At 42.3% G+C, this 13,160-nt stretch overlaps 1 protein-coding gene across 1 annotated transcript in view; it reads left to right on the forward strand.

The window, feature by feature from the left end:
• Positions 1-9,014: 9,014 nt before the first annotated feature.
• Positions 9,015-13,160, forward strand: part of LOC105476948 (CD226 molecule) — a 100,507-nt gene continuing 96,361 nt past the window's right edge. The window contains exon 1 of the mRNA XM_071085200.1: positions 9,015-9,225. The gene's annotated coding sequence lies outside the window, so the exon portion shown is untranslated. The remainder of the gene's footprint in view (positions 9,226-13,160) is intronic.

The following is a 13,160-nucleotide window of genomic DNA, read 5'->3' on the forward strand; positions in this document are numbered from 1 at the left end:
CATCTTAAACAGTGTGATAGCCATGAAGTTTTTGTGTGAGAGAGGTAAGAAGGAAGTTAATCTATAATGAAGATCAACAGGAAGAGGTGAGGGTCTTCCCTGATACCCTTTAGCCCTTTACAGCGTTTTACAAAACAATGTAGGTAAGGAAGAAGGCTAATCTATCCTTGTCATCAGAGGAACAAAAGTTACGGCTGCCTAGGTCACAGCTGCTTGTCACAAGACTCAGGCCTCGTGATCACATTTCTTTAAGGCTCAAAATAGTTTAAAGTTCCAACAGCTTAGATTTTTAATTATTTTTACATGTTCAATTGGGAGTAGAAAAACTACATAAGAAAAACAATAGAATGTCAGCACAGTAGGAGAAGAAAGAATTCTTGGAATAGAAGTACGTGAGGGAATTCACACATACAGACCCTTTCTGTAATGGAGTGAATAATTAGTTTTACATTTGCATTTCCCTGAAAATTTTCACACACAAGAATAAACCCGTGACTGTGCTGTCCTTTACCTCAAGGAGCAAAATTGGCATGAATATTTGGTTATATACTTCTTAAATTTGGATCAAGAAGCAGGAATTGTTCAGCATTTAAAGCACATAACTTTGCCAAACACGTAGTAAATCTTTAGGGTGACTGAGCAAGATTAAGTTCAACATGAAATTTTGGGTAATAAGGAAGAAAATCAAAGCTCCACTGCTACTTTATAAGGTTATGTGTCACCTTCTTTTACTTCCTGTAGTCAAGTACCTAACCTTCTGGATGCAGCCCAGACAATTCCTCAACTTTCCTAGAAGTTGTGGAGAAGAAAGAACTGCAATGTTTAGTAACTCCTATGGTGCTTTGTATCTGTATTACAATCTGTTTGAGGTGGGAGAAAGCAGGCAGTGCTGAAACTGTAATGCTCAAAAGCTCAAGTTAAATACCCTTCCTGGTCATGTTTAAAAGGTGAATGAGTCCCCAGTTCCAATTCTTGGCAGGAGCTGCCTGGCACCGGATCTGGTCTGAGCACCAAAGAATCATAAAATTTATGATATGTTATTGCCTTCTCTTTTTTTAATTGAAAATTTTATTGAGATAATTGTAGATTCACATGCAACTATAAGAAATAACACACAGAGATTCCACTTGCCGTTTATGCGGTTTCTCCCAGTGGTAACATCTTATAAAATGTAGTACAATATTGCAACCAGGATATTGACATTGATACAGCCCATCTACTTTATTCAGATTTTCCCAGTTTCACTTGTACTCATTTGTCTGTGTTTGGGCACTCAGCTGTATTGTATTAGGTTGTGTAAGTATTATGAATTGATAATAATTGCATTAATTATATTCTGTATAATTTTATAAGTTGTGTAGGTTTTTGTATGCATTACAGTTTTTTCCTAAAAGTTTTATTTTTTAAATTTTATACCGAAGTCTGTGATACATTTTGATTCAATTTTTGTCTAATGTGTGAGGATTAGGTCAAGGTTTAGTTTTTTCCCCTATAGATGTCCATTTGCTCCACTGAATTGCTTCATCTTCAAAAAATCCTTTAAAAAATCTGTTGGGCATATTTGTGTGGTCCTATTCTCTGTTCTGTTTCAATTATTTATATATTTATTCCTCTGGCAATAACATACTATTGTAATTACTGTAACTATTTAACCTTAATATTGGGTAAAGGAATTCTTTATCCAATATAAACATTGATAGGAATTACATTAAACCTATAGGTAAATTTGGGAAGGGTTGCTATCTTTACCATTTGAGTCTTTCTATCCATGAATATGGCATGTCTCCATTTATTCTGGTCTTTGATTTCTTTCATCAAATTGTTATATCAAATGTGTTATATTTACATATAAATATAAAAATGGCATATACTAATAAATGATATATAAAAATATAATTTCATGGTAAAATTATAGTCATGTGCTGCATAAGGACAGACTAAAACAGCAGACTACATATATGACATACTGAGGTAAGTTCCATAAGGTTATAGTACCATATTTAAACTCTACCTTTTCTATGTTCAGATATGTTTAGAAACACAAATACTTACATTGTGTTACAATTACCTACAGTATTCCATACAGTAACGTGCTGTACATGTTTGTAGCCTAGAAGCAACAGGCTGTAACATACAGCCTAGGTGTGTGATAGGCTCCACCTTCTAGTTTTGTGTAAGTGCGCTCTAGGATCTTCACACGATAAGGAGGTTGCCTAATGACAGATTTCTCAGAATGGATTCCTATTGTTCAGCGATGTGCGATTGTTCAGTAAGTTCTCACTTAGCATCATCGATAGGTTCTTGGAAACTGTGGCTTTAAGTAGAACAACATGTAACAAAACTAATTTTACCATAGGCTAATTGATATAAATAAAAGTTAAGTTTTGATGGCATATTTCTGGTCACAAAAACATCACCAAACTTCTAAATAAAGACCCCAAACCCTTATAATATTAAACATTGAAATAAATGTGAGCTATACATACTTTGAAGAAAGATGAATAAAGACAAGCAAGATAATTATTTACCCAATTATTTAAGTTCAGGGTTTTAGGAGGTCAGATTCCATCCCAGCAGCTCAGGGTGCAAGGCAGGAACCAGGCCTGGACAGGACGCCGTTCCATCACGGTGCATACTCACACACACCGACACTCACCCAGACTGGGACCATTTAGACATGCCAAGGAACGTAACCTGCACAGCTATGGGATGTGGGGGGAAGCTGGAATACGTGAAACCCATGCAGACATGGAAAGAACATGCAAACTCCACAAGGACAGTGGCCTCAGCCAGGCATCAATTTTTTTTCTCATCAATATTACAATGAAACGTCATTGAATAAAATGACATTATTTGTAGACCAGTGTAGTTTGAGAAACAGTGGGTTAAACGAAGCTTGATAAACTTCTTTGCTGATGAACTTACCAGAGCTTTTAATGTGCTGTGTTGAGTGATTTCTGTGTCTACAAAATGGGAATAAAGTGTGTAGAATTTCCTAATCCTGTTCATCCACATAATGAACGTTTTCCAAGATGTCAGTGGCAATTGGAAGGTGCACTTTGGGAATCATTGCCTTAGGGAGTCAGTTGGTTAATTTACATTTCTGACTCAAGGGGTATCTTAAAAGGAATCACTTACCCACAGAACTGTAGCTGGCTTCCTAACTGCTGTGATGCTCATTTTATTATGTGTTGAGTGGGGGGAAAATAACACCCATGGGTGGGCTGTGGGGTGTTCAGGTTAAAAGCTTGGGTCTAGTCAGATATCTGGGTTGAAATCCTCGCTTTGCTACCTAGAGGGTGAGGGAGGACATTGGGAAAATTACTTAACCACTCGGTGCCTCAGTTTCCTCAAATGTAGCATGAAAATAGTAGCAATTCCTGCTCTCTAATATTTTTGTTTGTTTGTTTTGTTTTTTTTTGAGAGGGAGTCTCGCGCTGTCGCCCAGGCTGGAGTGCTGTGGCTGGATCTCAGCTCACTGCAAACTCCGCCTCCCGGGTTTGCGCCATTCTCCTGCCTCAGCCTCCCGAGTAGCTGGGACTACAGGCGCCCGCCACCTCACCCGGCTATTTTTTTGTATTTTTTAGTAGAGACGGGGTCTAATATTTTAAAAACAGTTAAATGAATGAAACGTATAAAGCATTAGAGGGTGTCAGACACATAGCAACCATCCAACGGTCACAGCCTGGCATGTGAATCATCAGAGCATTAAGTGAGACGGTTTGTGGGGCATCTGTCTGTCAGTACTGTTACTCTGAAAGCATTCTTTCAGAATGTGGACCTGAGGGAAAGCTGTTGTAGGATGAGTTAGGAGAAGGTGAATCTCTGGCTCCATAATGGATTCTTTGAGAGCTGGGAATGGTGAGAATGGAGGTGGAGAGGCAGAGGTCACTCTTACAACTATTTTCATGGAGACTCTTCAGGACTTGGTGGTTGAAGATGAAGCGTAAAAAGGACAAGCCAAAGATGGCATCAAGGTGGAGCCTCTGTGCTGGGGGAGTGGCTTCCATGAATGATGTGTGTCCTGGATATCAGTGTGTAAGACAAGATTTTAGTTTTCTAGTTAAAAATGGTAGATATTTCAGTTTCTGGTTTTAATAAATGCAGGAAAATTAAGAGTTTCGGCTCATTTATGCGCACGTCTGAAACCTGATCAATGTTGGTGAAGGAACAATCTGATTACACAGTTGGACTACAAGGAAAATTATGCCCGTGATGCAACTTTGAACTTTGAGGACATCGCAGCTTTTTATTGAGGGCACTGAAGTGGAGGAATGGCTCCTCTGAGAGGAAATTAAGCAAGAGAAGGGCATGCTGGTGCTCAGAATGAAGAAGAGAAACAATACAAGAAGGAAGAATTGAAAAGGTCCCTAGAGAAATCAATATGCATAAATTAAAGAACGGGAGAAGAGGAAATGTGATTGCAATAGCAGCAAAAATTTAAGTAAATGGGATCTTGATAAAATGACTTAAAATAAGTCAAAGGTATAAAATATAACTCACTCTGCTTACGTAATCATGGACTTTAACCCAACTTTGTTTTCATCTTATTTCTCATTTTCTTGTATAGTGCCTGTGGATCCTAACATTTGGAAACCCATGGAAGCCCAGAATACCATTATTAGAAAGGAAAAAGTCTAAAGGCATTTGAACAAAAAATATTTTAATGAATTGGTATCTTTACTTGATAACATATTAAATGTGTGTATATTGTTTAACTTTAGTTGAATATTTTTTCTTCTATCTTTATTTTTCATGATCTTTTCCTTCAAAGTGTCTTTCCAGCAGTCCTCAAACCAGAGCAGTGAACACCTTGAATGAGTGGATTTTCCCAGATAATTCTGCTTATTTCTGTGCCAAGCACTAGGGTTTTGAATAAGCCTGAGCCAATGCTTTTGGGAAGAAGAAAGGAAATTAATTTGTATCTGGCTGGTGTGGTAGGCAGAATAATGACCCTCCCAAGAATATCCATATCCTAATCCCTGGAACCTGTAAATATATGACTTTTCATGACAAAAAGAACTTTGCACATGTGACTAAGGTTAAGGACCTCGAGGTGGAGAGATTAGTTTAGCCTGGATTATTCAAGTTTGCCTAGTGTAATCCCAGAGTCTTTAAAGTGGATGAGAGAGGCAGAGTGGAGTCAGCAGGAGATCTGAAGAGGGAAGAAGGTTCAGACCAGTGCCTTGCTGCGGACTTAGAGATGGAGTGGGGCCATGAGCCAAGGAAAGCAGCTGCTTCCAGAAGCTGGCAGAGGCACAGAGCAGGTTCCCTCTCGCCTGGAGCCTTCAGAAGGGCACAGAGCCCTGCTGCTACTTCCATTTGAGCTCTGTGAGACCCACACTGGACTCCTGACCTAACTTTTTTTTTTATTTAAACTACTAAATTTGTGGTAATACGGCAGCTCTTAATACCTAAATTATGCCAGACAGAGAGAGAGAGAGAACACACAGAAAACAGGAGAGAGGAGAGAGAGAAACCCAGGAACTGCTACATAAGACAGAGATAGAGAAAGAGATAAGAGCAGCACAGAACTGCCCAGATAGCTGCCCTGCAGAATTAGGAACTGCTTTTGTTTAAGCCAGCGGTCCCCAGCCCCCACGCAGTTGGCTGATACCAGTCTGTGGCCTGTTAGGAACGAGGCCGCATAGCAGGATGTGAGCAGCAGGGGAGCAAGTGAAGCTGCATCTGTATTTACAGCTGCTCGCTGTTGCTCACATTACCACCTGAGCTCAGCCTCCTGTCAGATCAGCAGCAGCATTACATTCTCATAGGAGCACGAACCCTATTGTGAACTGTGCATGTGAGGGATCTAGGCTGCAGGCTCCTTATGAAAATCTAATGCCTGATGATCGGTCACTGTCTCCCATCACCCACAGATATCTAGTTGCAGGAAAACAAGCTCAGGGCTCCCACTGATTCTACATGATGGTGAGTTGTATAATTATTTCATTATATATTACAATGTAATAATAATAGAAATAAAGTGCACAATAAAGGTAATGTGTTTGAATCATCCCGAAACCATCCCGTGTCCCTGGTCCGTGGAAAAATTTTCTTCCACGAAATCGGTCCCTGGTGCCAAAAAGGTTGGGGACCACTAGGAGGCTACTAAACTTTGGGGTAGTTTGTGATTTCGTGATAGGTAAAATAGATGTAAATCAGCTCAGTTCTGGTCAAGGAGGCATGAAAGCGTCTGCAGTGAAAGGTTTTCCTTGCTGGTGAAGGAGCCTTTTCTGCCTCTGGACCTTTCCCTGAGGATGCTCTGTCAGAGCCGCGGCACCGTCCTGGAGGGGCAGGGAAAGAGGATATGCTGTACTGTGTGCCTGCAGTGGGCAGAGAAGCTGTGGGCGGGAACCCCAGGCAGTGGCCACATTCACCTTGGTTTCCCTTTCAACAAGGCCGACTGACATTTCCCTCACTAGCAATGTATTAGACCCGAGGTAGCAGTTAAAGGCTAGTCAGGAAGAGGGAAAAAAATCTAGACATTTATGCAGAATAGCATTTAAAACAGAGGGTGAGGGAGTTGCGAATCTGAAGTCCTGCATGCATAGGCTTGAAGGAGCCTCCTGAGTTCAGACTGACTTGGAGGTTTCAACAAATCAGAAGTTCCAGCACTGGGAGAATCCACTGGCCCATCTACAGCTGTCTCCAGCTCGGGTGCAGGGTGTAGGGAGTTTCCGGGAAGATCCCAGAAAGGAGGCTGCTTCAAGTCTCCTCTGTGCAAAGCCCTCCCATCTCCTCACCACAGCTAAAGAAGAACGACAAGCACACATTTCCACAAGTGGAATTGTGACCATTGTGACTGTCAGTTTGACAGAAATGAAATCCTACTTCTCTTCTGATTTCCAGACCTCATGCCAGTGCCTTTGGTTGACAGAATCTCATCTGGAATCTGGCTGCCAGGGATTCTGGCAGGTGCAGCATCTGGTCTTCCAGCCCCTAGATACAGGGCTCTTAGGGTGGCCATGGAATTTGTCATCCAAATCAAGACACTTTTGAAAATGAAATGCAAGCTTGGTAATAAATACAACAAGGTGAATATTGGACTGGTTTCAGGGAGCCCAAGCGAAGTGATGCAGAAAGCATAGACAGAGAGGATGGTGCTGCTTGGCAGGAGGCAGGCTGGTGCATCTGGTCAACCATGGCATCCTATCTCCTTCTGGGATGGAGTGAGGGCCCAGCGGGAGAAAGCTTTAAGCTCTCCCTTTGAGCTAGCACTTGTATTTATTAAGATCCTAATGGGCATTTTGGCACTTCCTTCCCACTCTTCAAATTCTAAGAACAAAACTGCAAAATAACAGTCAAGATCATAGCCAGGCAGCAATTGTTTCGTGAACTCTTACTCTATACTGGGCACTGCCCTTGGCACTGGGGATAGAGCTAGGGTGATCAGCTGTCTGGGTTTGCCTGGGGCTATCCTGGAGTCAGCATATCAAAGTCTTGAGAAACTACCTGGTACCAGGCAAACACAGACAGTGAACAAGGCAGTCTTCACACCAAGGAACACATATTCAAGCTGGAGGGTCCAGAGACGAACCCAAAACACAAACATAAGACAAAGGGGACAACTTTACGTAGAGTGTGCCAGCAGGTGAGAAAGAATTTAAAGTATTTATTCGTATGTTGTTGCATCTGTTTATTTTATAAGATGCGCTGTCTTCTCTCTCCAGTGGATGAAAGAGCTGGTTCCCTCAGGACACTTTTTGGTTTTCGGAACCACTGTTGACCACCTCAAGCAGGGGCAGGTAAGGGTGAATAAATGCCCTTGCCTGGGGTAGGGCTATGGAAGGACCTTTTCCGGCTGATGCAGCCTGCCCTTCCTGAAGCCGTGTCGTCTTCGGGGACAAGGAGGCAACTTTTCAATAGGCCACATGTCCTAGGAAGAGGAGGGTGAGACTCTGGCCCTGCCCCCTTTGAAAGCCAGAATTGTTAGACGCTGTCTGATGGCTGAGGGCAGTCCTAACTGAGACCTGGCTAGAAGACATACCCCAGCCCCTCAAGCGAGCTGGCCATGAGGGAAGGTGGGCTGGACCCAGGGGGTCCTGGTCCCTGCTCTATCAAGGATGACCCACTGTCCTGGTTTTCCTGGAACCGAGGGGTTTCCTTCAAACCCACAGCCCGCTTCGTGGCTCTTAGGGTGACCATAGAGTTTGTCACCCAAATCAAGACACTTTGGAGCGTGAAATGCAAGGTTGTTAATAAATTCAACAAGGTGTATATTGGACTGGATTCGGGGAGCCTGAGAGATGCGATCTTAACCATGTTACATAACATCGTACCAGATTCAGATTCCAGGGAGGGGCGGCCCAAGGTGTGCCTGAAACTGGAGACCCTCCCTCATTCAGGCACCTTGCTAAGGTGGTGGGTTTTGGGGACAGTGACTGTTCTGTAGATGCTAACTAAGCAGTTCAGATATAAGCTACATTGTCCAGTTGCAGATGAAAATGTTCTCAGTAAAAAATTCTCGAAAGAATATATCTTAATTTAAGCAATATGGGATTTCTGCCATTTTGGAAAATGAAATTTTTTTTAAATAATCTGAGACACAGCAGTATTGAGAGTTCAGGAGGCAAAACAACCTTTTTAACACGGAGAGTGTTAAAACACCCTCAGTGGACCCCGACAAGAGTGGAGCCCACTGGGCCACGGGTAACATGAGGTGGGGGCTGCCTTCCTGGGTGACCGGCCGTGGCCTAGCCGGGATCTGCGCTGCCATCAGTGTGCTGAGGACTGGAGGTCCCACAGCTAGCCAGGCATGGAACAGGATTTGAACCCAGGTCTCTCTGCAAAGCTCACACTTTTACTTACAGGATGGCAACTCTCACCCACTTTACTAAGTAGCCATAATGCAGTGTGCAATGTTATCAAATAGTTGCAGCAGAAGGGGATGTGGAATGCAGAGGAGAAGGGCATGAGCTTTGTCAGGGGACTGGAACTGGGGGAAAGAGATAGTGGGTATCTGCAGGTTCCTGTTTGTCCACATAGCTGTACTGGCTGCTGCTTCCTGGTGTCATTTAGAAAAATTCCCAAAGAAAAACTTAGCACTTACCCGGGCCTGATGCTTGAGGTCTGGAGTGCTTAAGATGTGTGTGTAAGTACTTATTTCCTTGAAACCTTGAGACCCTCAAGAGAGGGTGACTGAAAACAGTGGAGGAAGAAAAGAACAGTGGCCGAGGGAGTCGTAGGTGAGGTTTGCTGGGCCCTTGGCAATGCTAAAACCAGGTAAGAACCAGGGTGTGGATTTCTGCTCCTGGGAGCACTTTTCACAGCAGTTCATCCATTGCTTACTTTTATGGGGATGTGTGTGTTGCAAAAGGTCTTCAGTGATTGACTGTGCAAACATATAACATTTCTGCAATATACTAAGTGAAGACCTTTTTACAGAGTGCTGTCAATAAGTGCCTCATGAATAGCCGTTCATAGCCTGACCTGCTTAATAATGGAAAAGAGTATAAAATTCCAGGTAACTAAAAAAAATGTTTTGGATGCATTCTCAACATTGTGTCTTGCCATAGAGGAGAATAGGACATGCCTCCATTTATTCAAGACTTCTTTTATTTCCTTTGATAAATTAGCAAATTTCTTTGTTTGAATCCTATAAATTCTTGAGATACATTCAAATCTATTCACACGGGCACACATTTATACCTGCATATACATATGCACGTGTAAATTTTGCTGTTCTTTTGGATATGATATACAATAAAGCAACTGAGTCTTATAAAATTATTTTGCTAGGCAGCTTATTAAATTCTTTTCTGTTTTATTTGACTGTGTTCTCTAGGTGGATCACCTACAAATCACACATTTTAAAAAATGTTCAAGGTTCACAGCTCCTATTCCTTTTTAAAATCTATTACATTTAGTTAAAACCTCCGGAATATGTTAAATATGGACAGTGATTGTGGCCATTCTTGTCTTATTTCAAAATTGAATTGAGATTTCTCTAGTGTCTCACTATCAAGGTTGCTGTTAGTTTCTCATAAACTTTATCATGCTGATGAAATTTACAAAATTGCTATTAGTCTTTCCCAGGAAAGGGTATTTAAAATTATCAAGTATCTGGCCAGGCACAGTGGCTCATGCCTGTAATTCGAGCACTTTGGGAGGCTGAGGCAGGAGGATCACCAGAGGTCAGGAATTCAAGACCAGCCTGGCCAACAAGGCAAAACCCTGTTCTACTGAAATTACAAAAATTAGCCATGCGTGTTGGTGCATGCCTGTAACCCCAGCTACTTGGGAGGCTAAGGCAGGAGAATCACTTGAACCCAGGTAGTGGAGGTTGCAGTGAGCCAAGATCGTGTCACTGCACTCCAGCCTGGGCAATAGAGCAAGACTCCGTCTCAAAAAAAAAAAAAAAAAGTCAAGTATCTTTTTGGCATTTACTGGTTGTGTTCATCATAATTGCCTTTTGTTGCTGGAGGAAACTGAGATATTTGTTCTGCAGTAGCTTCTGCTTTCTATGTTCAGTTTGTTGCTTCCTTGTAGGCTCTTAGTGTCTTTTAACTCAGTCTTTTATTGCCTGTATTTTCTTTTTTTTTTTTTTCTTTTCTTCTTTTTTTAGATGGAGTCTCGCTCTGTCACCCAGACTGGAGTGCAGTGGCGCGATCTTGGCTCACTACAACCACTGCCTCCCAGGTTCAAGTGATTCTTGTGCCTCAGCCTCCCAGTAGCTGGGATTACAGACGTGCACCACCACAACAGGCTAATTTTTGTATTTTTAGTAGAGATGGGTTTTCACCATATTGGCTAGGCTGGTCTCAAACTGCAGAGTGATCCGCCTGCCTCGGTCTCCCAAAGTGCTGGGATTACAGGTGTGAACCACCGCGCCCAGCTATTGCCTGTATTTTCTATGCACTGCTGGTTACTTCTAGAGGCTTGACTGCATTCAGGCTTAGCTACTCAGGGAAGAGGACTACCTAGGTGGCGCTGCTTTCTCCCTGCTGCATCTTGTCTGGAGCCCCCTCGTGCCTGGCTGTGCCGTATTTAGCGAGATTATGGTTGATCCGAGGGCTCAGGTATTGTCAATCAGCAGCAGCTTTCATTATAAGGTTCCCCATTAACCTTCCACCTCATGGTTTTAGCATCTATTAACAATTGTCTCCATCTGTTATTTTAGTAGGGGTTGCAAAATGGTGACGAAAAATAACTATGATTGTTTTTTCCACTTAGTAGCTGAATTTTTCTATAAAGAGAAACTCGGGTCACCTTGAATTATAAATTGTACAGGAAAGGCAGGGTAAATGCTTGATTCTTTCTTTCCTTACCCTTTGGTAGAACAGCGAGTTAGTGCCTTGGTGACCTTAGAAAAAAAGAGGAAGGAGGGAGCTGATGCGATGCTGCAACTAGGGATGTGATGGCTTCTGCTGTTTCTGCTTCTGTCAACAACTGGTAAGGTTAAAGAGTACTTTTGCTTAACATTGTTCAAAAAGGCTTTTGTAAGGGTCATGAAAAACTGTTGGAGAAAGGGCTCTGTTCATCTCTGAGTGGTAATCTTCAATCTATCTCACTACTTTCCCTCTTTACGCCCATTTGTTCTGCTGGTTAGAACATTTAGGACATCTGTTCTCTGGAGGGATAGGGCAATTTCATTTGTCTCAGGTTATTTTTATTGTTTGTTTTGTAATTTATTATCGATCATGTGATGTTTCAACATTTCCCCTATTTGCTGAGTAAAATTTTGTAGTTCCATGTTGGGGGGACAATGTTGCATCCTTGGGGCCAAGATCTTGGGATGCCTGTGTTTCTCTGGAAATGATTCAAAGCTAAGTCTTGGGTTCTTTGTATTTATTACAAGATTTCGAGAGCCTCCAAGAAGCAGCTAAATAAACCAGAGAGGATAGACCTCTACAGAAAAACAACAAAATATATCTCCATTGTGCCTGCCTTAAAAATAGCAATAGCTAAATAATAAAAAATAAAAAAAACCCAAAATAGCAGTAGCTTATATGGGATGTGGGTGATAAGAAGGAGAAGGATGTGTGTGTGTGTGTGTGTGTGTGTATTTGCCTGTGAACACTGAATTAGGGAGTGACCATGAAAAAGTAATTTGGGAAAGCCCCCCAGCCTCTAGCGATCTGGATTTTGTGAGTCAGGGAGTAAGCAAAAGATTAAAAGATACTTTCAAGCCAGGTCCCTGTAGGTATAAGCAGTCGTGATAGATAGGATTTGCATTCACCCTATTGTGAACCACGTGGGTAGACGGGGACTGTTTCAGACGATGTGTGAGGTTCACTTCAGGGCCCATTGAATAATTTTGAAGAAGAGTTTTGACTCAAAAGAAAACTTGTCTTTGGGTCTGTCCTGCAAATATCAGTGGGTGTTTTGGGTCAAGGCTGTTTTTGTCTTTTTCCTTGAGAAAATCGAAAGTTGAGGCAAAAAAAAAAAAAAAAAAAAACAAAAAAAACAAAAAAACCCAGCCCTAACGATGGCAGATGGAAACGAGATGGAATTGGGATTGTGACCACACTATGGAAACCGTATAGATGGAAGTGATTGCATGGCTTCGTCCTCATTCTACGAGTGCTGATTGAGCACCTGGTGTGGGCAAGGGCCCTGTGCAAGGATCTGATAGAGCAGGGATGAGATTTTACCTGGGCCTGGAAGTGCCTATAAGGCTCTAGTAAAAAATGCAGAGGGTGAATAGGCATCACAATAGGATGTGGTAAGTGTTTCAGAGAGGATGTATTTGGGGTTCTCTGGAAACTCACTGGACAGATGCAGGCCCCAGGGAGAGTATCTTATAAGATACATTTGAGCTGAGACCTACTGGATGGGAGAGGGATAAGAGAAGGTGAGGAAACTCCATGTGAGAACACCTTGCCCCATCAGAGCTTTGTCCTCAAATTACCCAATGTAAGGTGGATGAGCAATAAAGACTAGGAGTGAGCAGAAGAATTGTAAGACATAACACCGGGAAAATGGCAGCGATCAATGACACAGGCCTTGCAAGTCGGTAAGACATTTGGATATTCTCTTGAGGACAGTGAGGCACTGAAGGGAGTGACGAGAGTCAGGCAGGTGTTTGAGAAGGCTACCTCTGGCTACCTTTGGCCCACGACAAGGCTCAGTAAACACTTGTGTCATGAGAGGCAGTATTGCACTTTCTTCTCCCTTGCTTTCGGACATGCAGTGGTCCAGCAGAAGAGACCAGTCCT

This window comes from Macaca nemestrina, chromosome 19 (assembly GCF_043159975.1).
Source record: "Macaca nemestrina isolate mMacNem1 chromosome 19, mMacNem.hap1, whole genome shotgun sequence".
NCBI classification, from domain to species: Eukaryota; Metazoa; Chordata; class Mammalia; order Primates; family Cercopithecidae; genus Macaca; species Macaca nemestrina.